Below are 24,135 nucleotides of genomic sequence, written 5' to 3'. Positions count from 1 at the left end.
CACCTTCCATTCCTCACACCGAAAGTAGCAGCAAAGCCTGTCTCCAACATGATCCAGATGTTTTGGAAAGGCAATTGCAGGTGTGGACAGTTACCTTGTATCACATCCTCAGGTGATGTGAACTAATGCTGAACTGCCAGGAGGTTACAGCCCTGAGCTCTTGGAAGATGGCAGTGCTCAATAATGTGATACACAAGACTTCCCATGGTTAAACTGAGATCTAACAGCAACACTGCATGTGCGTTTTTAAGGACATTAAAATATTCCACAACTTAAGGAGCCATATTCTGATGATTCCAGCTTCTGCATTTCCCTTGACTGACTGGCTCTTCCAAGCAAAATCTCTTTAGGAGTGCTCAGACAACTCCAGGAAGAGAAAATTGATTAGCCTGATGTTCTACAAGGTGCCTTTGTGGCAGTGCAGCATGGCAAGATCCTGCCACTTCAGCAGCAGGTACTGACTACTCACACAGGTCTGCTTAGCAGTTACTAAATACACATTATTTTGCAGAAAGCATAAAACCAACAAACATAATGGATGTGGGGGTGAGACATGCCGTGACTGCTTTTCCACCCAATGCCACATGTGCAGAGCTTTTCTTTTGGCAGTACAATACCCAGTGGTGCAAGCCCACAGAGACCCAAAGTTTATTGTCTGCCAGATGGGCTGTGAAATGTATACTGTTCATAATGGGATTATGCAACTTGTGCATTGTTTGAAAAATAATCTGAGCATTATCCTTTCTACCCTTTTAATGGGTTTCCCTTTTATACAAATTAGGAAATCCAATTTTTCTTCTTAAATACTCGCTGTAGATATCTGCTTTCAGCTTTACAAATGACATCTTATTCAGGCACATACTTCAACAGTATTAAGGAAAACCACGATTTTTTTTCTTTGGGCATAAATGAAAGTACAAAGGACATATTATTGTATGGAACTATACATATTCACTCTGATGACATACCTGTATTTCTCAAGGTCCCAGAAATAATGAACAATACATAATGACACAGTTGCTACAATTCATAGCTGGGAGCTCCAGTAGAAGAAACAACCACTTTTGGATATATTCTTGCAGTTCTTGAAGGCAATAAAATTGTGTTTAAATTATTACCTGAACTAGAAACTGTGCAGTTCACCTAAACTTTGCATGGTGATTTTCTTGTAGTCATTGACACTCCCAAGGATTTCACAGAATTTAAATACAAACATATTCAAAATTAGGTGACTTCTCATCAGATTTTCATATTCCTCTAATCAACCATTCTGCCCATCACCAGAAAACTGTGGCCTCACAAATGAAACTACGTGCCTTTAAAATAAGGCTTAGCATGAGCAGTGCTGTTCCTTGAGCTCTATACACTGATGTCTCCTGTCTATCGAAGCTCTGCCTGTTTCACACTCATCCCTTGCTCATGCTCCTCTCTGAATCCTGATAGGTGGAGCCTTTGAAATCCACTCACACTTCATCCAGCAGTGAGCATGGACCAAGCTCTGGGATATGTCTTCAGCACCACCAGTGCCAAGCAGGGCAGGTCTGCATCTTACACCACACTCCCAGGCTTCTCATGGGGTCAAATGGTTTATTTGATTAAGCTCTGGGGCTGGTTTGAACTCAGGAAATTTAGTGTTATTTGGGAGGCAGGGCTTGGGAGAACTTCCAGAGCTCACCAAAGGAAAGAGGCAAAGTTCTTTTGATTGCCATTGGGTTTGGATCAAGTGCTCATGAAACATTTCTCTTCTTACCAGTATTGCAGAAATTTCCTGGAGCTCTAGTGACAAGGTCCCAGATCCAAGCTCTGTCTGCTGCCAGGCACCACCAGGAACACATGTAATGTGCTGTGTCCATGAAAAGGCCCTCGAGCTCTGACCCTCAAAGCATGCCAGAAGCCAAGGGCACTGGTGGCAGGTTCCATCTAGACATCTGCTACACTAATCTTTCATTAGCTATAGCTTGAACTAACCTTATTAGCACTAATGCAGCATCAGCCTGAGGGCCAAAGGGTTGAAATGTCCCTTTTGCACACAAAACTAACGTGACACTCCCAAGTAAGGATGACTGAGCTCTGAAATGGTGCAGAACAGACATTTTTACCACTCTCTCAGAACCTTCCCCTCCCGCTCCCCCTGCCGTGGGGAATCAGGGATGGGATTCACCCACAGGTGGCAGTGCTTCAGTGGCAAACACAACCACGCTGGGATCCTGCAGAGCCAAACTGGCTGCAAAAGAACATAGGTACACATGGCCTGGTGTTAATACGGTTCCATAGTCAAAGCAGCTGGAAAATGAGTGAAAAAAAGAGATTGAGTTTCTCTGGGTTAAAGATATTACAAGGGAGAACAAGAATGAATAGTGGCCTGTAGCCACTTTGAACAAAGTAAAATGTGGAATATTACCTGAATTAAAATGATGAAATTGAAGAGAATTAACTGATAGACATTTTTCAGTTCCCCTCCAACTAAGAGGAACGAAAGGATTCGATAAGCTACGGAAACTCACTTAGTAAAACCACAGCATTAATTCTTGTGATAAGGAAGCAGTTATTTTTCTTGAAAGAGTTCATTGTTCATAAGTAATTTAAGGACAAATTCCAATTCAGGAAAATACATTTCATATCAAAATTTAATATAACATCCAAGAGTGACAGGAAATTTGGGGCAGCAGGATTAATTTTTTTTAAGTCCAATTCTTGAGGTCTATTTTTAATATTGATTCATAAAACTGTTGCATTAGTCAAACATTTTTGAAGCTGTGATTTGCTAGTGGTTTGGCTCCTTTGGGGAAGGGAGAGCTTGAAAACATTCTTGTCTTGGCCAGAAGGTATGAACTTGTTCTTGCTTTTGACCTCCTCTATGCTGCATTAATTCAAATATTGGTGCTGCAGTAGAAAAATGAAGCGAAAATGTGAAAAAACAGCAAGGCTGTTTTAGATGTTGCATAACAGCATCAAGTACTTTGTGTTGGCAATAATCTGAACATCTCCATCTTTTTTCCTCTCCAACATTCCTCAAATAGTGCTCAGGACTTTTTAAGACATTGACTTTGTGTCTTTTTATTTCATTCTGAGTAAGTTTTAAAACATCTGGTGGTTTCCAGGTTTTCTCTACACTCATTTAAAACTGGAAAGTTAAATTCTCCTATAAGCCCTGGAGTTCATGCGTTAAGAAGGTCCATGACAACTGACAAAACATGACAAAAGAGATGTATGGCAGATGCAGGCCTAGTTTATTGTTACAATCAGAACGCTGAGGAACTGTTTGTGTCCCAGGCAGTGGGAGGCAGCTGAGGGAACCTGGGCCCTGGCAGAACCACAGTGTCGGCTGCAGAGCAGGACTGGCACAGCAGGAGAAGGAAACTCCCCGTGCATAAAGCACCTTCCTTACACACAGGCACCAAGAAAGGGCTGTCACCAGCTCGGGTTCTTCCCCTTGCACTCCACCTTGGCAGGGCCCTCTTGCAGCTACATAATCAATCCCTTCTTTTCCTGCTGACTTCATGATGACTGTGTTTCTCCCTGACCACTCCTTCACTTTCTCCTTTTGCCTCTCCATTTTCTACCATTCCTTTAGGAAAGGTTAAGCCAATTGAAAGCTTTCAGCAGAAGCATTCAGTCACCCAGGAGCCTTGTGGTACCTGTTTGTCCCTGGAATGGGCACAGAGCAGGCAACAGCAAAGGAAGATTTTCCATGCACTGTCCCACTTGGGATGCTGAGTACCTTGACCTGCAGCTCTTCTCCCATAAGGACACGAGGGTACTTCATTATCTTGTAGCACCTTTAGGTTCCTCAGTGAGAGCTACAGCATCAAACAAGGTGGGGCTGTCAAATGCTGCCAGCTGGGATGAGATCATCTGGCCCAGGACAGAGCCCAGAGACCATTTGCTTTTACCTGGGCTTGAAAGGCCACTTTGCTTCCAGCCAATAACCAAAGCCCACTTGATTCACAGAAATGACCTGCTGATGAGGCACTTCACATTTCATTATTGAACTTCTGACCAACCCTTGTCCAGACCCAAATTTTCCCTTCAACAGTCCAACTGGATACCCTAAATAAGTCAAAGCACAGTGCCCAGCAGTCACACAGTGCTGACTTTCCACTGCTCTGAATGGCAAATCCTGCACTCCTATAAATATTTCTGAGCTCCATGTCAATAAACAGGCCCATCATAGAAGTGTAAAAATAACTGAACCATGCTCCAAGACCTTTCACATGGCTGGAGAGGTGCAAAGAGTCTGCAGAGTAAATAAGAATCAGGTTGGTAATTTCTATGCATGTTCTTGTTTTCAATTACATTTAGATTTGTTTCAGTTGAAAATGAAGCTTGAACTGATGCCAGATTATTTTTTTTTTTAAATCCCAACACATTTTAGATTAGCTGTGAACAAGTTATTCTCTTCCATTCTCAGCCTACCACTTTAAAAGGACACAGAAGAGTAGCTCAGATTCAGGATGTGCTCCAGTGGAGAGGACCTGATCTCTTGCCATGAGCACAGGTGCTTCTGTATTGAAGCATTAATCAACCCAAGTCCCATCTGAGCACTTTATTCTGTCAGTATGGCAGACAGGCAGCTGTGGGCTTTCTTCAGGAGCTCATGAGGTCACTCCATCTCTTTAAAGCAGAAATAATGACTCTCCAGCAAAGAGTGAGAGTTGGCAGCTCTGATGTTGGGATGATGTAATTGTACACAGTGGTGATGTGAGATTTTTCTTGGTTCCTAGAAGCCAATACTGCAGAGGCAATCATACTAACAACAGTATTTGCTTAAAATTTTTGGACAAGAAAGGAGACCGAGTTTCTTGCACAAACCAGTGATCATAAGAGAGTGAAAGGTCAGGAATTGGCTGTCAGAATTGGAGGCAGTCAGGGCCAAGCTGAGGTGCTGAAAACGCAAGGTAAGCGAGCAGTGCAAGGAGCTGGCTGCTGCCCTGCACTAACACACATCTGTATCCCCTGAGCACCCAGGGCCACCTCCCTCCACAGCTCCTCTGCTGACAGCAGGTCACCTTCTGAGCCTTGCCATGGGGAAAATGAGGGGATGGAATTATTTGCTATTAGCAGGCTCCCCCAGAGTAAATACATGGCACTGTGTACCTTGGCAAAAGGGGGTGGACACTTGACACTGAATCAGCTTTCTTGGGTTTGCTGGTGCGGGTGAATTGACTGAAAAAGAACTACTTTAAAACAGAGCCATGCTTCTTTTTTCTACAGCTGAAGAGAGGAGCCTGGAAGGACTAGGCAGGTTGAACAACTGGATAATGAAAATACCTAATCACCTTAACTCTGGGAGATTTCAGGAGTTGAGCATGTTGTAGTACCCCAGTGCTTTACTTCTTCGGTTTGAAACACCAGAGTGGTATTTAACAGAAACAGATAATGCCTGTAAGAAAATGCTGGGCCACACTTGTCTGAGCAAACTTTCACAATATTAATAAATTTATAATAATTTAATATAAAATTAATAAATTTTATAATAAATTAATAAAATAAAAAATTCCCTGTCTGTGTTTCAGTATTCAACTGTATAAAGATTCAATACTTGTAGTATAAAAAAAAGAAGCATAATCTTTGCCTAATCCTAATTATTTTAGTCTAATCGGTCTAAACAATTTTACAATTGATACAGGTACTTATTCCAGAAATTGAGTAAAATCAATGAATGTGGCAGGTGAACCAGCTAATAAAATACAACAATGTTTAGGAGAGAAAGATCAGCTGCTCAGGGTTGAGAACCTCCAACTGATTCTTTAGCAACTGATTCCCAATTCCCACTGCAGTCTGTCACATAGATGGGGCATGGCAGCACCTCTCCCTTCAGAAGAGGAAAATTCAGAGTTCACACAGCTGTTCTCTTACTACAGGAAGAGAACTGGGAAAACCCAATCCAGTCTAATACATAGACATTCCATACCAGAGCTCAGGACACTGAACTACACTGCTGCACCACACACACAGACAGAAGAGTTATGTGGGTCATCGACCACTGTACATTCTCCTACTGAATCATAATTAGAGATTCTCCTTTAGTCCTTTATTTCTCCTTTAGTCCATCACTGCTGCTCAGTAATTCTGTGATGAATCTGATTCACTGTGCAAACACAGCATTCAGCAGACCTCAGAGTGTCATGTCTAAAAGGGAAGCACCATTTCACATCCATTTCTTTTACCTAAAGGCCACTAAAACACCTTATTCTCCGTAGGCTCCTCTCTCCCAATGCCCATGAAAGGAGGCATTTTGCAAAAGGCCAGGCTGGGCACTTCCTCTGCCCAGCTCCCAGGGCACTCTCAGGGAACCCATGCTCCCAGCCAGAGGCTGTGGGCACTCGAGTTCTTTTCTGGACTCAAGTTGCTCAAGAAAATACTCCATTACTTCCTAAGCTAAATCAAATGAATGAACACGACTCACAGTAGCTGTTCTCCAGCTTCTCCACAGAGACTCCTGAGCTGGCAGAGGCCAGTATCACTGAAGTCAATGGAATGATGCCTACCTATACCAGCTGATGATTTAAACCTCTAGACTTTCTCTCTGGCACACATTTCTTTTCCACCAAGCCTGGATGTAAAGCAGAGCTTAGAACAGAGATGGAAACACTGCTGGATTAAATTCACACTTTGTCCCTTGCAGCTGCATCACAACAGCAGGAATTTTGCAGAAATTACTTCAGTGTAGCCATGTGTCCCAAAGGAAGGAGGAAAACCCAACATGTCCATGGTAAATAGATACCAGCACAGAGCCACAGCACAGCTGGCATCAAGGTGAGGTTCTGACTAACCCCCAGCTTTTCCAACTTTACTTTTGTGCACAAGTAAGCACTAGAACAGCTACATGGAAGATGCAGGGTGCAGAAATGAGGAACAGACTGTGTGAAGGGCCCTTCCTTGCAGAGAAGGTGCTCTGTGGGAGATTCACAAGCACTGTTGACTGAGCTAGCTCTGTACAGCTCAATCACATCTGGGGAAGGATTCCAGCTTGACTTCTGCAATTATTGTCTTATGCCCTCAAGCATGAGATTTTATTATCCTTATCTTGGCAAGCATTACATTACTTATTGGCCACAGCCTGACTGCAGAGAGGGAGGACTGGCTTGCTACCACTCCCCACTGGGTGGCTGCTAAGCAACTGTCCCAAAAGTTGGAGGGAAAGGAGAGAATGTCACTGAGATCATTCCTCAGCCACTTCCAGCTAAAGCCTGGGGAGCACAGTCTGAGAGGAAATAATGACCCAGGGGACCCACGTGAGCAGGCATCTCCTGCATTTGGAAACCAGAGTCACCTGGCTGGTAAATTACAGAGAGAGATGTTCCCAACAAAAAGGAGCCATGCAAGGACAATTCTGAATTCTCATTTCTGGGAGGCTGAAGTCTGTAACAAACTGGAAAGTGCATGCTAGCCTGCTGCTAAATTAATGCTGCTTCAGACATGTCTTGTATGTGGAGCAATAGTGACATAAAGTGGCCTGGTGGGGAGAAGGTGGAAGCATCTCCAAGAGACCAGGCAGTGTCACAGAGTCACAGAATGGTTTGGGTTGGAAGGGGACATCAGAGATCATCTTGTTCCAAGACCCCTGCCATGGGCAGGGACACTTCCCACCAGACCAGGCTGCTCCAAGGCACATCCAGCCTGGCCTTGAACACTTCCAGGGATGGGGCAGCCGCAGATTCTCTGGTTCCAGTGCCTCCTCACCCTCACAGGGAACATTTTATTCCTAATATCCAATTTAAACCTATTCTCTTGAATCCATTCCCTCTTGTCCTGCCACTCCAGGCCCTGCCAAATAGTCTTGGCCCTAGTGAAAGAAAACATAAAGGATCATTGAACTGTCTGGTCTTCCTGACAGGACCATCCGATCAGTTTAAATTGTCTGCAAATATTGATCAATAGCTCAGTATCAGATGGCACAATGAAATGTCAGCACAGACAAACCAATTTTTCACCAGAGTCCTTTGCTGCCTATTGCATTTCCATATGCTTATTGTTTGTTGGGGTTTATTCCAGTTCTTACAGGAATAGATGTGTCCTCAGGCACCACACAGTGACAGAAATTAAGGTTTCTTCAGGATTATTTGACACACTTTTTTTTGTTAACATCACAGACATTAGATGTAATTACAGGGAAAGACAGGTACACTATAAAATATAAATTAAGGTTTGTTTCATAGATTAAAAGCAAATCAATATTTAGCAACAACATTCATGAATATATTTTCTATAACTACAATATGACACTGATTAGTATTTCAGGCTGGAATTATGGTCTTGGATTTATTGTGCAATAAACTGACAGGGAAATGCCTGCCCTATGAAACTGCAGTTCTCTGGGTGAAAAAATAAAATATCATAGCTGGGCCTGTGACGGCTTCAGGAGCATCCCTTGTGTTAACAGCACCACCAGAGCTCCCTGGTGATACTGGCAATGCTCAGAAGTATTTAATGGCTGGTTATGGCAAAGATTTGGAGAAGATGCTTTTAGAAAAAAATAAAATATTTTAATATGCTTTGCTTCTCACTCCAAACCTGGTTTAGTACTTTAAAATTTGTACTATATTATAGATTTAGGTTTTGGTGGCACACAGTGCAACTGTGAGCATAGAGAAAAGGCAGCAAATCTTACTTATACCAAGTAATCAGAAATTAATTTCAGCTAATCACAAGTACACAAGCTATAGATGCACATTAAAGTGCTCCCTGTTTCAACTGGCTACCCCTAGATGTAGAAAATAAAGAAAAATATCAGAAATAGAAATCAACAATTAATAAACTTATAATTGCAACAATCAGAAGAGGAATGTAAAGAGACAAACACTGAGAGAAGCTGCTTTACAAAGAGTTTTCAGGGGTTTTCTTCTCCTAAAATTTTAGATTTCCAAAATGGTAGTGGATAAAACAGAGCACAGAAAAACAAACCAAACTTTTTAGAATTTTTTTTCTTATTTCCCTTTTTTTTCTTTTCCTGGAGAAGAAAGGCTCTGTTTCTTTGCTACACAAAGACTCTTTCATTGCTTGGGTCCTGAAGTGTTAAGCCAGTTGCTTATTCTGCTACCTATTCACACTGTCAAGAATGCCCTAAAATAAATCCAGTGTAAACAGGTTCCATAGATCCTCATGGTTGGACTTGCTACATGTGTAGGACAGAGCCTTGAGGTGGATCTGCCTCCACCTTCTCTTCTGAGCAGCTCTCCAAGACTCAAAGACTCAAGTTTGACTTCAACTAATGGAAAAATGATTATGTCACAGCAAAAGGGAAAATCCACAAGGCACCACATCTCACTAACCCAAGCCCCATCCATTCTTTCCTGTTTCCTCAGCAGAACATCCAAAAGACCTTGTTCTACATTGCAGCAAGCCCAACTCCAAAGGGTTTGGACAGCAGAAATAATGACACAGGTTTAAGAAGGTAAAAAATCCTTCCTGCTCTTTGATTAACTGGGCTTCTTGATGGAGTTAAGTGCAAACAGCTGCCTGGACTTCAACTGAAAAGCCTAAATCTAAACACTGCGTGTTTACATAACCCAAACTTCTAATCAGGCAGCTGGATAATCCACCCATTTAAAGTATCCCTAAGAGTTTCAGGGAAATGTGATTTTCTTACAGCTAAGCCAATCAACAACCACTTTAAAAAACTCCAGCTACCAAGTTACTACTTTGGAACAGAAGTCTCAGCGGGACGGGGTCACGACCCCACAGTGAATCACAAAGCAATTTTGGTGGGATCCTTCCCCCTTTCTTTTTCTTTTTTCTTTCACTATTTTGCCTTTTTTTTTTTTTTCTTTGAGAAGTACAAATCTGAATCTCTAATTTCCCCTGTATTCAGATGCTGCAAGGTAATAAATGAGAGGAGGAGAAAAGCATACAGCAGTGCTTACACACATGCTGGCATCTGGGCCTTAATCAAAAATTTTGTGAAATCCACACTACACCCATCCAGAAACATGGAACTTGGGAAAGGCAAAATACAATCACCAACCAAGAGCCCATCGTTTTTCCAGGGAAAAAAAGGAAGGAGAAGCAGGACTTAGGAGTGAGAAGTTTTCACAGAAGAAAACAGTTCAGGTATTTAGTGGACCACTTAGAGGATTCAATTTTCCTTAAACCGACAGACACTTCAGTAGGGACTCTGAGTTTAGGGGCTCATCTCATCTCATCTCATCTCATCTCATCTCATCTCATCTCATCTCATCTCACCTCACCTCACCTCACCTCACAGTAATGTCTTGCCACCATAACTCATTCTAAGGTCAGGCTCTCAGTCTTGTTTTTATATTTGAATTAAATATTTTCATCTTATTGCAGTTTGCTTATCAGATACCACATGGTTTGTCTTTCTTTTCCTAACTCAGTAAAGACCCTGTGCTAAATCACATCCAGTCACACCTGTTAGATAAGGAGAGTCTGAACACAAATATTTTCCTTGGCCAATTCAATGAAATTTTAAGTGTCCCCAAAAAATGTGATGCTTCTTGGGTTATGCAGAGAACATGGGGGTTGCATCCTGATCTACAGGATGGTCCTGGGGTTTTCTTGATATTTCTGCACCTCCACATCCCCACCTGTGAAGGTAGATGGTGTTGGTGTTTTTACAGGCAAGATCATAAGTAAAGCTGTATTTTAAAATTGCATTTTAAAACTAGTGAAATACATTGAAAACAAGAAAAACATGTAACTATTTCTAAGCAGGAAGGGATCCTTTAAGAACATATGGTAATAAAATAAAAGGACATGCTTTTACACTGATAAAATCTGGCCACAGAGGAAATAAACTCTATTCAGCATTTCTTCATTATGCCAAGACCCCAAGTAGAGCAACAAATGCAGCACTGGAGATCCAACACTGGAGAAACAACACTACATAACTCCCTTTCAGATTACATGCTAAATATTTTAATTCCTAGCCAAAGAGGTTGAACATTTCAGGATTTGATATAAAAATTGTGTCCTTTAGTTTCCTCATCAGAAGCCAGATATCCTACCTGCTCTGTCCTTAGCTCTGCCTGGTTCCTATGGGGACTAAATGGCAAATTAAGCTAAACTGCACACTCTGCTCCTACCTGCATCCCTAGAAATTTCCTATGCCTTCTTGAGGAGTCTGCAGCTCCTTTCATCTTTCCAGCTTCTTTTCCACTCCTGTGGCTGATCACCACAGAAAGCAGAAAGTCTGGGAAAAAATGTAGCAGAATCCAGCAGTAACCCCACAAGAGATGAAGAGGCAAGTGATAGGAAATTGGAAGATTATTTATAAAACACCAAAATCACTTCAGTTTCCTCCAGTTCTAATCCTCTTTTTCATCTTAAAGATGAGACCACCTCTATTTGGTTTTTTTTTGAGATGTGCTTGAGTTTAAGGTTCCCTTTAATGAATCTTTAAATGTGGGAGGGGGAGGGTTGGAGAGCTGTGAGCTGCAGAAACAGAGGCAGTTTATATTCTCCTCTGTGTGGACAGCAAAAATAATAGAAGTGCTATAATTCAAGTAGCTATGTCATAAAAAATAGATAGATGTGCAGTATTTATTATTGAAGAATCAGCCATGCCCATAATTCTCTCATATTTTTGAGAATTAAAATGCAACAAGTTTCAAGTGAATTATCCTTTTTACACATACATGTTTACTCAGTCTCCATTTTCTGTGTATTGTTGATAAGAACATGCAAATAACTTTTTCAGCAACAAATCTATCACATCAGACTCACACACACTTAGCCCCACACTTAGATTGCAAGACATTCTTGGAAGTAAAAATCCTTTTCCAGTGTCTTGACATGGTTGGACTCACACACAGGCTGAACCGACCAGTCAGTGAGAACTTGTACACGAGAATCTGACTCATAAAGGGCATTAAAAATGGATTTTAGCTGTGCCAACCTTGGACAATGCAAGTCCAAGTGCCTCTTCCCATGGCTGGTCACCTTGTTACAAAAAAAGACTGCAATATCTGGTGCAATATTGCTGTGACATCTGACCCACACACAGGCTTGGTCCAGACTGCAAATTGAGATACCAGTGTGAGAGGCCACAGCAATGGCTCTGTCTGCAGAAAACCAGGGGCAGAATACCTGGGTGTTGTAAGACAGAAGTTTTCCAGCTCAGCCCTGTGAGCTCACACAGTCCTGCTGTGTGCTCACAGCTGCCCCAGCCCCAGCTAAACTCAGTTTTCCTTCCACAGTCCCAAATCCTATTTAAGTTGCCTGCGTGTCCTGCACTCACACCAGCGTGCAGAGCCCCGAGGCAGGGGCAGGGTGCAGCAGCAGATCCTGTCTGCTCACTGACTCTGTGGCACCATCCACAGGGGAAATGCAAATGCCTTCATTCCATAGGGGTTCCTAAGAGAATTTATTTGAAGCCTGAAAGTGATAAAGGGTAGTTATTCTGCAGTTTATGATTTTCCATAGTAAACAACTTCATATTCAACATCTGCTTATCTCGTTCAAAAATGAGCTTTTGAAAAATAAAAACAGGAGGAACCACAACTAAATATTCAAAACTCAGAATTTTTTTAACAAGGTCTGCTTATAGAAATCAGAAGGCCATTTTTTTTAAAGAGACTAACACAGTTTTATAGAATTGCAAGCATCTGTACCAAATGTTTGCCTGAGTTACTGTGTAGCTGAAAATGGTTACAAAGAACAACCTCACAAACACAGAATCATGCTGCCAAGATTAGGCACAGCTTGCTGAGAGTTTCAGTGGGTGTCCCGTAGTACTTCTGGGGGCTACATAATGCATTCTGACCCAGGCCCTCTAAGAACAATTAAGTGTGACGAGCCACAGCTACTGAAAAAAACCCCAAACAACCAACAACTAAAACAAAAAAACCTAAAACAGAATTTTTTGGCAAATCAAAAATAACACCAAAATATTTCACCGCACACATCCATGATGGAGCATCCCGAGCAAATGTTAACAATAGGAAAATAAAATTAAATAGAAGCTATTTGGTGTGCATAAAACAGGTTTTCACAAAAGAGGAGAAAATAGGTTTCTCACAGGGATTCCAAGTTAAGCTATCTACTATCCCCAAGGAGAACTAGCTACTGTCTGTCATCAGTGCACTACTAACAGTTTATTAGTCTGCTGACATCTCCATCTAGAAAATACTGGTAAATTGTCTCAGGCTGAGAGGCAACAGCCAGTGAGAAGGACTTGCTGTGATGTGGTGGTGGCAAGCAGGATTTTTTAGACATCTCCACTTACTCTGCGATAAAATGCTTCCAAGATGGTGTCACCCCCTCCCAGAGGGCCCTGCTTTTCTTAGCGCCTGATAGGGGATCAGTGACTTCTGTGAATCAGAGCTAATCTCAGGATATGTCACATCTGCAGCAGGAGGAACAGCTGAGCAACACTTGTCCAGGCATAATTGAGCCTCAAGATTGCGGAGCAGTGTGTGATTAATTGGCTGAAGGATTCCTGATAAAGGGAAAGAGGATAATGACTTGCCTGGGTCAATGGGAGGTGCTCTGCTTATCTGCAAGCATAACAGGCATTAAGAGAAATGCTCCTGATCAAGGTCACAGGGAACGGTGACAGATTCTGTGTGAGGGTGAATTTGAGGCATTTCAAAATCACATTCCACAGATGTGCACAGGGGAAGTGTGCTTAGGAAGAGTATTTTAATGCCTTTTATGGTTCTGATTCCACAATCATTATTCCCAAAAGTATTGCCAGGAAAAGATTCACTGAAGAGCTTTGCAAGTACTTCCATGTCAGCTTGGAAAAGGTAAGACTGAACTAAGAGGACTCTCATTTAATTTTTGATGTGGGTTTTCCAGCTTGCTCCAAGGTCCTCTGGAACAACTCTGGGCAATAGCTGAGGTAGCACACATGTGACTCTTGGTTTAGGAACTACTTCAGCTCTTTGGGCCTGCTCAGGTAAGCTGAAAAGAGCAGGTATCACTAATCCCCACTCCTGGCTTCCCAGCAAGCTCAACAACGCCCTTGGTGCACTCTCAGGGAAGGGAAGGCTTGGACATTTCTCAGGATGGACTTGTAGAACAAGTACTGAGTGTCCTTCACAGTCTTGTGCTTCAGCCCACCAGGATGTTTTATGCAGAACAATTACAGCTTGTCCTTCAAGTTTGCAGCAAAAAGCTACTTTAAATATCAGCTGAGTAAGTTCAGGCAACAAACAATGCCAAACACTCATTATAATAATAAAGGCTACAGGAAAAACAGAAAATCTTTTTATGACACAGCAGCAGCTTGTTCTGCCATGTGGGGGATTCCCTGTATCCTATGGACTCTGCATTTTCTGGTACACATCACCCTCAACAACCTAAGCAAATTTGGCTGCTCAGATGGAATTGCAGGGGGTTCACACCTGGCTGATCTAGCAGCCCTCCTCAACATTTGTTTCCTCAAACAGCTCTCCCTCTTTCCTGGGTTGATAAGAATTTCACCTCCATCAAACAGGGGTTTTTTGTCCTAAACTCTAAATATCCATGAAAGAGATTCTACAGGGGCTGAGCTCTTTACACTCCATGACTGCACTCCAGCTGCCTCTGGTCTAATGAAGTTTTTTTCATCTGCCACACAGATTTTCATAGACTGAGGTTACTGCTCAATTACATGTTGCTTGTGGAAAATTGAGAGGATGGCAGTTTATTGGAAGTAAGTGTGAGGTAGAGTCTTACAGGGAGGGAAGTCACTCTTTGAAGCTTCGGTCAGCACTGGTTTATATAGGCCACACAAGAGAAGGTGTGGTGGGTCACCAGCTGACAGATGCCCAGAAGAAATCAAGTGTCGTGCTGGTTTTGGCACAAATACAAATGGGCAAAGAATCAACTAGAACAGGATTTTAGCCTTAATGGAAAGTTTTCCACTTCAAACAACCACAACAAGTAGGAAAAAGATCTTAAAAGTTATTCAGGACCAAAATAGTCAGACCATGAATAGCAACAATGTTGAGTTTGCAACCTACAGCATTTTCACACTTTTTGTATGCCCTCTCTGGGCAAAAGCACCCATTCCAATGAGTGAATTGTACACTGCTTCAGCCCAGGCAAATGAGAGTTCCCATTTCCACACACTTATCCCATCCCTTTCCAGGCCTGTATCTTCTGAGCCAATGGGAAATGCCCAGGTTGCCATGAGCAATCCATAGCCTCACCCCAAGAGAAGAAGCAGAATTCAAAGTGGGCAGCCCTTGAACAAGGCACAATCACTGCCCATATGCAGGGAGAAAGGATTTGGCTACTTCCCGTTTCACTCAAAGAAGATTTATGGCTGATCATCACACAATAAGTGCTGGGTAAGGGTTATTAATCTTTCCAAACCCACTTCACATTGGTGACTAATTCAAACTTATTTGGTGCATAAATCACACGGTACTAAAGCATTATGTTTTCCCTCCTCTTTGGCTGTAATTCTGAATCCTTGAGGGTGTTCTTTTACAAACCCCTAAGCTATTTGTGTGACTCCAAACGTGCTGAGCTGAACTCTAATTTATAATCTCATTTCTTGCTCATGCAGCTCTTTCCCTTTCCCCAGCACCTGGTCCTGCTTTGCAGTGTCCAGCCCTCCAAGGGGCTCTCAATAATGGAGCTCAAATCCAGCTCTAAAAGCAGCTCCCGTTAGTGCTACTGAGCATTCCAGAGCCCCACATCCCAATGAACACAGAGATGAGATTAACTAAGGGAGTTTGCACCATGGGACACACACGGAAATCTCAGCAATATTTCTGAGCTTCGTCCTCATGCAAAGAGTTTGGTTGTATTAAAAATGCAGTTATAGAGGGCATTTTTCTTCATGCTCTAGGGAGTGAAGTGTCCTCTGACATATAATGTACTGAAATGGAATTCTCCTCCTTCCCCCTTAGACATGCCTGTTCCCTGTAACACTGAAATGATCACACAAGGAGAATGCTGCTCCCTGCATGTGTAGAACAGGAGTTTCATGTTCTCAGAGTTAAGCTTTCCCATGAAGCCATGCAGATTGCTATTTTAACTCAGATCAACCTATGCCTAAACTCTGCTGCCGTGAGTGTGGTTGTTCTTCCAGCAGCAGCCAACTGCCACACTCACAAACTCATAAAACTCGTCATTTGGCTCCCTGTTAGGAAGCTGGCTGTATTTATCATAAATACACAAGCTCTTCAGCTTCCTCTAGATCAGTGCTTGGGGTTTTTACCTGAGAGTACTGTTACAGTTCACCACTCTGATCTACACATAGGCTACAGTCATTGATCAAGTCAGCCTAGAACAAATTAATTCAAGGATTTTATATCACAGAAAAATATTCCCCAGGCTCTGTCTACCATTAAAGAACCTGTACACTTGATTTTCTTTTATGGTATTTGTCATGCCTTTGGTTCTATCTGAGCTTTGCTATTCAACCAAAAGGACACAAATATAAAATATTTTCTCCCTACACTACAATCCAAGTTGTCCAAGTTGTCCAATTCCAAGTTGTCCTGGACAAATCTAAGTGAGTTAAAATACATCCACAAAAGCAACTCCTGGGTGTAACACAGAGGGAAAAAAACAGAATTACAGCTATTTCCAGCAATTTCCATGCAGGCAATGGCATCTACAGTTTCTCTTTTTTCTATAGTAAAAAGACAAAGCCTGCCCAGAGTTTGAGAACTGGGAAGCCACCTGCACTGGGACAAGGGACATGTTGGTGTTCGGAACACTTAGAATGAGGAGCTTTCAGAAAACATCTGGCTTTAGAGGTTCACTGTTATCTGTGGATAAATATCTCCCAAAGCAAATCAGTGTAATCATTCCTACTTCAATTGTCCAACGTCATCTAGCACAGAACGAATGTTAATCCTCCAAAAGATCATTTGCTCTCACACAAGATGTGCTCTCTACCCTAAAGAGGGTGACATTCTCTTCAGAAAGACGTAAATTTGGGAATCACAGTATGAATCTACATCTAAGCTTCTGAGATACATGAAAATAAAATAACACAATTATAAATGTAAATTAAATAAGTTGTAACTTATCTGGACTGGCTTTTAAGGCATGTGCCTTGAGATTTGCAGTGCAGAAATAACATTGCTCTGACATCACAAGTATGCACTTCTGTGCATTGAGAAAATCCTGCTGTTTATTTGGAACTTTTGAAGTCTAGTATCAATATAGCTTCTTAGTCCCCAGAGTGTCCTCAAGGTCTGAGAAGTGTATTTTTAACTTCCACGCTTACTGACATTCCATTCAGGCTGTTTGGCTGTTCTCCCCGTCGGGGCTCCATCAGCCATCGCTCTGATTTCGGCACCACGGCGCTTATTTGCTTTACCCTTTCCTACAGGGCTGCGCAAAGAGGGGTGGCCTGCTCTGGTGATGAATTCACCCTCACAAGAACGGTGATAACTTAGGAGCTGAAGCTCTTTGAGGGCATGCTATCAGTGCAATCAGCACAAACCAAGGAAATGCTGGGTTCAGGCAGCACTGGCTGTACCCACCGTGTTTACACCCCTTGCTGCCCACTCCCTGTAACACGCACAGGCTGCCCCTGATCCCCTTCCCCTCACCTCCAGGATTCAGCCCCGCTCAGGGCTCATCCTGAAGCACACCCACCACCACGGAGGCAGTGGAAGGGGCACAAGGGAAAAAGCCCATGGGGGACAGCATGAAGCAGTAGCTCAGTGTCAGATGAACGTTGGCATCCACATGTTGTATTCCGCTCGGAGACGTGATCCCGCACAAAGGCTGTTTGATTCCACTCCAAACAATTTTAGCTGTGCTCAGACAACAGAATCACTTAAAAGCTTCAATATTTCCTTTTAAAAAAACCTTTGCATCTGTGACATTTTTGCTGTATTTTTCAAACCATGTTACCAAAAAAGGAAACAAAAAAATTAATCAAGGAGTTTGCTGGTTGGAAAAGCCAGTAATTTTTAGCCTGAATTCAGAATATTTTAGAAAGCTTGTTATAAAGCAGGGTGATGCAGGAAGAGGACATAAGGCTCTTCATTCCTGATTTATACTAATGATAGATTTCCAGGATGCCATTAGGGAAGTGCAGGTTGTGTATGTCTAAGAAAATGTCACCACTTGTTTTAATAAGGCAAAGAAGATTCAGGGTTTGCAGGGCCTGGCATTTTATGCCATCATCAGAACCAGAAATGCAAGCAAGAAACAGCAGTCTTCAGAGATGGCACTGCTCAAATATGGAAAAGTACCAGACACAAGCAGGACCTGGTCTTGGGAGGGATGGCTAAATAAGGATAGACATGGTTTGGAGTTCAGTACTGTCCAAGTCATTGCACGTTGTCCTTAAAGAGCAAAATGGAAAGGAGAAAAGTGAGCTGGACACACCAACCTAGTTGGCAGGAGCACAGGAATTCTATTTTTTTAGCTGCCATAAAGACCTACTGAAACAAGAGCTTCCCAAATCTCTGCAGGTATGTCTGTGACTTTTCCATCATCAGTAGCCTGCTGCTTAGGGAAGCAGAGCATTAGGCTTTCTTTAAAGGAGCCTTAAAAGCCCCTCTGTTCACTTTCAACTATTCATCACAGTCATTTGAAGTTCTCTTTTGCACCCCTCCTTCTTCTTATTCACATCTGGTGCTGCATGTACTACACTGCAACCATAAATAATGAAGGAATGAAATGGAGATACTGGATGCTCTGTTCCAGGGTCCTCACGGCCAACCTTCCAATAAAGTCCTCACATTTTCACTACAACAAACACATAAGAGAAGGGGTAGAGAGGCAATATTCCCCATTCTAGAATACAGCTTTTAAATTGCACTTTATTAGCAGGGTCAGCAAACATATAGGCTGAAAAATAAATTGTATATTTGAAAAAGAGGATTTTCTCCCTCAGTAAGTACATTTGCATTGAAAACTCTAGATGGAATAGACAAGAATTAGCAGAAGCATTTCAGGAGGGGCTGATCTCTGTCAATAGGTGGGCCTCCTGGCAAAATCTTGCATTTGCCTCTCCTAGATGCCAAAGACTGAAGTGAGAGAAGGCTGCTTTTAATTGTCTTTGTTTCAGATGTATGATATGACAGAATGTTGTCCCAATGCACACCTTGTTAGGAGGTTACATGGATCGTGTCAGATCTCTGCACCTGGTGAGAATTTCTGTAGCCGTGTGACATTCTCTGTCTGTACAAGCATATTAGGATATGCTTCCATGACTGATTCGACTGATAATGGAAATGGAGGGAAAACTGAAACCAGTTTTGTAATTTTTCCAAGTAACAACTGAAATTTCCCTGTCAGCTCTAGGCCTGTTACCTTCCATTTCAATCTTCACCAGAAGCTCCTTGCTGCTGGTGTACAAGTTTCTCTGGAGAAGCCTTTTTAAATAGAGACTTGAAGAAAATGAGGTTTGGTCAATGATCATTAAATAGTTCTTTAAATGGAGGATAATGGATTATGACACTTCCAGGCTAGGCGAACTGTGCCAAGCATGAGCTCTTCAAACTCTAGAACAGAGCTGTGAAAACTATGCTGACCTCCTTTCAAACTCTATTCCCACACACTTATGGTAAAAAAATCTCCAGAGAATAGTACATTAGGGACTACCTTCTTTGTAAAGCTATTTTTGGTTTATCACTATTATACATTCATTCTGGGTGTTTTCTGAAGATGTCTTTGAGTTCCATTGTCTTGAGGAGGAGTACAACTGTAGTATTTATGTACTTGTGGAAACAGGAACAAAATTCCAGTTCTACGATCCACAACTTCATACAAACCAGGTCTTGCACACAACTTTAAAGAAATTAATCTCAACAGCTTGTCATCACCCCCAGGTGAAATAATTGGAAATCTTTTTAACTGTCTGAGTGAACATTAGGCCCTTACCTTTCTTGAATGCTCATCCTCATTTCTCAGTCTTGTTTTACTAAACACTCATTATAAAAAATTAATTGCATCCACATATAGCAAATGGGCAGCAAATGGAATACACGAAACTCCAGAAAAAGGCAGCAGTAGTGTAAGGCAGTAAACATTGGAGCGACTCCTGGCAGTGAGGCACTCAGAGGTTAAACTGACTGCAGTGAAAGAAATCCCTGCTGAAGGGTTCATTTATTTACACTCCCATTAGAGGAGCCTACAAAGACATACATCAACAGAAACAAACCATTTTAGTACGTCCATTGAGCGAACATCCATCAGTGAACACGATCTGTGCCAGCATGTCTTAAGAGTGACAAGATATTATCATTGTAGTGCCAGAGGAGGAGGGGGCAGGGCACAGAACAAAAGGGAGTGCTGATCCCTGCCTTAACAATGAGCCCCTATTCTCTTGTGCTGCACCTGAGCTCCGAGGCTCCAAACCCAACAACCTTTTTCCACTGGCCACTAACAGCTCCTCTGCGGTTTGCCCTCACAACTCCCCTGCTTCCTTCAAAGGAGCCTTCCCCTCATGGCATCTCTGACTACTGTATCACCTCTGCTAAACAAATGACATCACCTCGCCCATCAGCCACACACAGCTTTGCTCCTTCCCACTGTTTGAACTCACTGTTTATTTTTTTAAGCACCTAACCCTCTATTAATCCTCCAGACAGCACAAAGGATCCATTTGCCAGAGACAGCGATTAGAGCTGTGAGCGCTGAGCCTTCCTGGGAAACACCTGTTTCCCTCAAATAACCTGAAGGAAAAAACTCAGCAAGCAGGACAAACTGCTGGTGGAAATGGAGAAAAATGGGAGCACAGTCCTGGTGTGATGACAGCTACCAAACTCCAGATGGTGGAAGTCTTGCCTTCTTCAGTGACCAGTGCAGAAACACACTCAGCATCTACAATACCAAAGTTACATGCCTTTGACACTTGGTTGCTCTGATCCACTCTTCCTCCCCTCTTCAAATCTTACAAGTGCAGAAATGTGTCAACTACTTAATGGAAATATTTTTTGTAGTTATTTCCTTTATTACTTTTTTCCTTGCTCAAAATTTATATTTGAAGAGACCAACAGATCTTAAAATTGGAAATATTTCAACCAGCTCTGTTTCTGAAACATCATCAGTACCTTACCATCAACCTTACCGTTGTTCCAGGCTTTGCAGGTTTTTCTTCCAACAGCACTGAACATCTGTCCCAGTTTTGAAAAAATAGCATTTTAAGACAGTATGAACAAGGATTTGAACTTTCATAATTATTTTGGTTAGTCATGTAAAGGTAACAGGCAGCCTTTGGAGACACAACTCATATAGCAAGGGTCAGTAACTGGATGGCTGTTGGATTTAGCTCCTTTGAAAGCAAAGATAAGTGAAAATATACAAACAATACTGAGTGGCGTAGCATGGTTGAGTCATTCTGTGTTTTATGAAATGAGAGAAAATTAGGTACCAAACAGGTTGTATAAGCACCACAGGCAATAAGTAAAGCTGGAAGAAGGCCAGGCTGCATTACCAGCTGCCATTTGATCTCCTCCAAGATCCCTGAACACCCAATGCCTGATGAAGTCAGCGGAAAGGCTCCTGCCCATCCCAAGAGGTGCTGTGCTGAGCCCAGCAGAGCTGGTGAACAGCAGCACACAGAACAGGGAGCAGGGCTGCTGCTGCAGCACACAGTTCAGCACCACGCTGGGCAGCAGGCTGTGCTGATAGTCCCCAGAACCACAGCCCAAGGCTGAGCAGCGTTCCCTCTTTCCAGCAGAATCAATCCTCTTTTTTCAGCCTCTGAAATTAATGGGATTGTTCAAGGAATAACGCACCACAGAAGCTGAATATTTATGGTAAATGCACCTCAGTGATTTCTAATGTACTGTGATCCAAGAATTCTGAATAAAACATCAAGAACTCCAAGAGAGATTTTCAACTGATATGAATCAGCTGCTCCCCCTTCCAAAGCTATGGAGCTGCAGCAATTTGCAACTAACTAAACCACAGCTTACCACTTTCAAAATTAAAATAATTTTTGCAGTATTTACAGCTAAGAGCAGACTCTTGCTTTTATTTTCTTATTGTAAAATCATAGCTCATTTCTTGTAAAATAATAGGTCATTTCTGAGTCACTAAATGCAAGGGTTTTTAACTTATCACCAAAATTAGACATTGCAAGACACTATTTAGATTCCCATTGGTTTCTTTTAAGTTGCACTGCTTATACATTAGCAACTTCTTTAAGAAGGCCCCAGAGGAAACGAAGAATGTATTAGGTATGAAAATGTATACACAGGAATAATATAAAACACACATTTTCTTATTTTCTAAACCCTTTTGGAACTGATGCTCTTAACACCACATAGAAACAAATGCATATACATGTGTGTGTGTGTAATATATATGTAGGTACACAGTTTTATCTATTCATATGTATTGTTCTAGTAACAGTCACCCTTTCATGGGGCTTATCAGTCACAGGTTTTACTCACCTGATGGGCAATTTGCCATCGGGCTGTCCCATCTGTCAGCACACCTTATCTGCCTTTCTTCAGATCCATACTTACAAGTAAGGCAGGGTTGGATATCTGTCTCCTCCTAAGCACAATAAAATTAAAGCTGTAATTAGCAGCCTGCCCTGGACACCAGGTTACATTCCACGCCGCATGGAGGGCCTTGGGCAGGAGTGGCAGGTCCCTTGGGACAATGTAGGGGCCCAAAGGAGAAAGTTAGACCTGATGTGTGAAAACAAATGACAGCTGAGCTTATCCTTCCTTCAGGAAGCTGAATTATAGACAGCAGCTCATGCTTGGATGGCACTGAGATTCCCACAAGACATCTGGGTGGAAGAAATTAGGTTTCAGGAAAAAGAACTCATAGTGAGTATTTGACTATTGATGCCTATTTAAGTAAAAATTATCAACAGAAATAAACCAATCAAAATATCATTACTTTTTTGAAAGAGAGGAGTTCAATAATTTGCAAAAACAATGTAGGAATTCATTACAAATTCTTCCAATATTGTTAGTTCAGTGGTGCGCTCTGGGGTGGGGCTGCTGGAGCCAGCTCTTCTTCTCACAGCCTCAGGGAACCCCTTCTCCCTCACAGCCGGGGCAGCCCCGTCCTCCCTTCGCAGCTGGGGCCGTGTGTTCTCCCCCTCATATCCCGGGCCGTGTGTTCTCCCCCTCATATCCCGGGCCGTGTGTTCTTCCTTCACATCCCGGGCCGTGTGTTCTTCCTTCACATCCCGGGCCGTGTGTTCTTCCCTCACATCCCGGGCCGTGTGTTCTCCCCTTCACATCCCGGGCCGTGTGTTCTTCCCTCACATCCCGGGCCGTGTGTTCTCCCCCTCACATCCCGGGCCGTGTGTTCTCCCCCTCACAGCCCGGGCCGTGTGTTCTCCCCCACCACAGCCGGGGCCGTGTGTTCTTCCCTCACAGCCCGGGCCGTGTGTTCTTCCCTCACAGCCCGGGCCGTGTGTTCTCCCCCTCACAGATCGGGCCGTGTGTTCTTCCTTCACATCCCGGGCCGTGTGTTCTCCCCTTCACATCCCGGGCCGTGTGTTCTCCCCTTCACATCCCGGGCCGTGTGTTCTTCCCTCACATCCCGGGCCGTGTGTTCTCCCCCTCACAGCCCGGGCCGTGTGTTCTCCCCCTCACATCCCGGGCCGTGTGTTCTCCCCCTCACATCCCGGGCCGTGTGTTCTCCCCACCACAGCCGGGGCCGTGTGTTCTCCCCCTCACAGATCGGGCCGTGTGTTCTCCCCACCACAGCCGGGGCCGTGTGTTCTCCCCCTCACAGCCCGGGCCGTGTGTTCTCCCCCTCACATCCCGGGCCGTGTGTTCTCCCCCTCACAGATCGGGCCGTGTGTTCTCACCACCACAGCCGGGGCCGTGCCCCGTCCTCCCCTCACAGCCGGAGCCGTGCCTTCCTCCCCTCACAGCTGGGCAGCCCCTTCCTCTCCTCACAGCCTCAGGGAGGATCCCACTCCTCTGCTCACAACCTGGGCAGCCCCTTCCTCGCCTCACAGCCTCAGGGAGGAGCCCCTCATCTCTCCTCAGAGCCTCGGAGAACCCCTCCTCTCCTCACAAGGAGACCGATGCCCAAGCACCCAGATTGCACCCAGCACTGAGAAATCCCCCAGAAATGGGTCCTGAAGGTTTTCACGCAGCAGGGCTGACAAGCCACCCCGTTCCATGTTAGCAGTGACAACCTGCACCTTGCCGCCCACCCTTCCCTCACAGACCCCGGCCGGGTGTTCTGAGGTGACTGCTGACACCTGGCAGCCCAGGAATCACAACATCTCACACTTCTAGCAGACACTTGGGTTCAGTGATGCCACTTTCCAGCCAA

At 43.4% G+C, this 24,135-nt stretch overlaps 1 protein-coding gene across 8 annotated transcripts in view; it reads right to left on the bottom strand.

Annotated features, from left to right (window-relative positions):
* Nucleotides 1–24,135, bottom strand: part of BMP2 (bone morphogenetic protein 2) — a 272,416-nt gene that overhangs the window by 161,973 nt on the left and 86,308 nt on the right. For 3 of the 8 annotated variants that reach the window (XM_064415675.1, XM_064415674.1, XM_064415679.1), the window contains exon 2: nucleotides 22,275–22,380. The gene's annotated coding sequence lies outside the window, so the exon portion shown is untranslated. Of the gene's footprint in view, nucleotides 1–22,274; nucleotides 22,381–22,517; nucleotides 22,664–22,734; nucleotides 22,922–23,659; nucleotides 23,685–23,750; nucleotides 23,771–24,135 lie in introns of those variants that run through there. The other 5 variants (XM_064415681.1, XM_064415677.1, XM_064415683.1 and 2 more) reach the window with 5 other exon arrangements.

This window comes from Passer domesticus, chromosome 3 (genome assembly GCF_036417665.1).
Source record: "Passer domesticus isolate bPasDom1 chromosome 3, bPasDom1.hap1, whole genome shotgun sequence".
Taxonomy (NCBI): domain Eukaryota; kingdom Metazoa; phylum Chordata; class Aves; order Passeriformes; family Passeridae; genus Passer; species Passer domesticus.
This window is presented reverse-complemented; position numbering and strand designations above follow the sequence as displayed.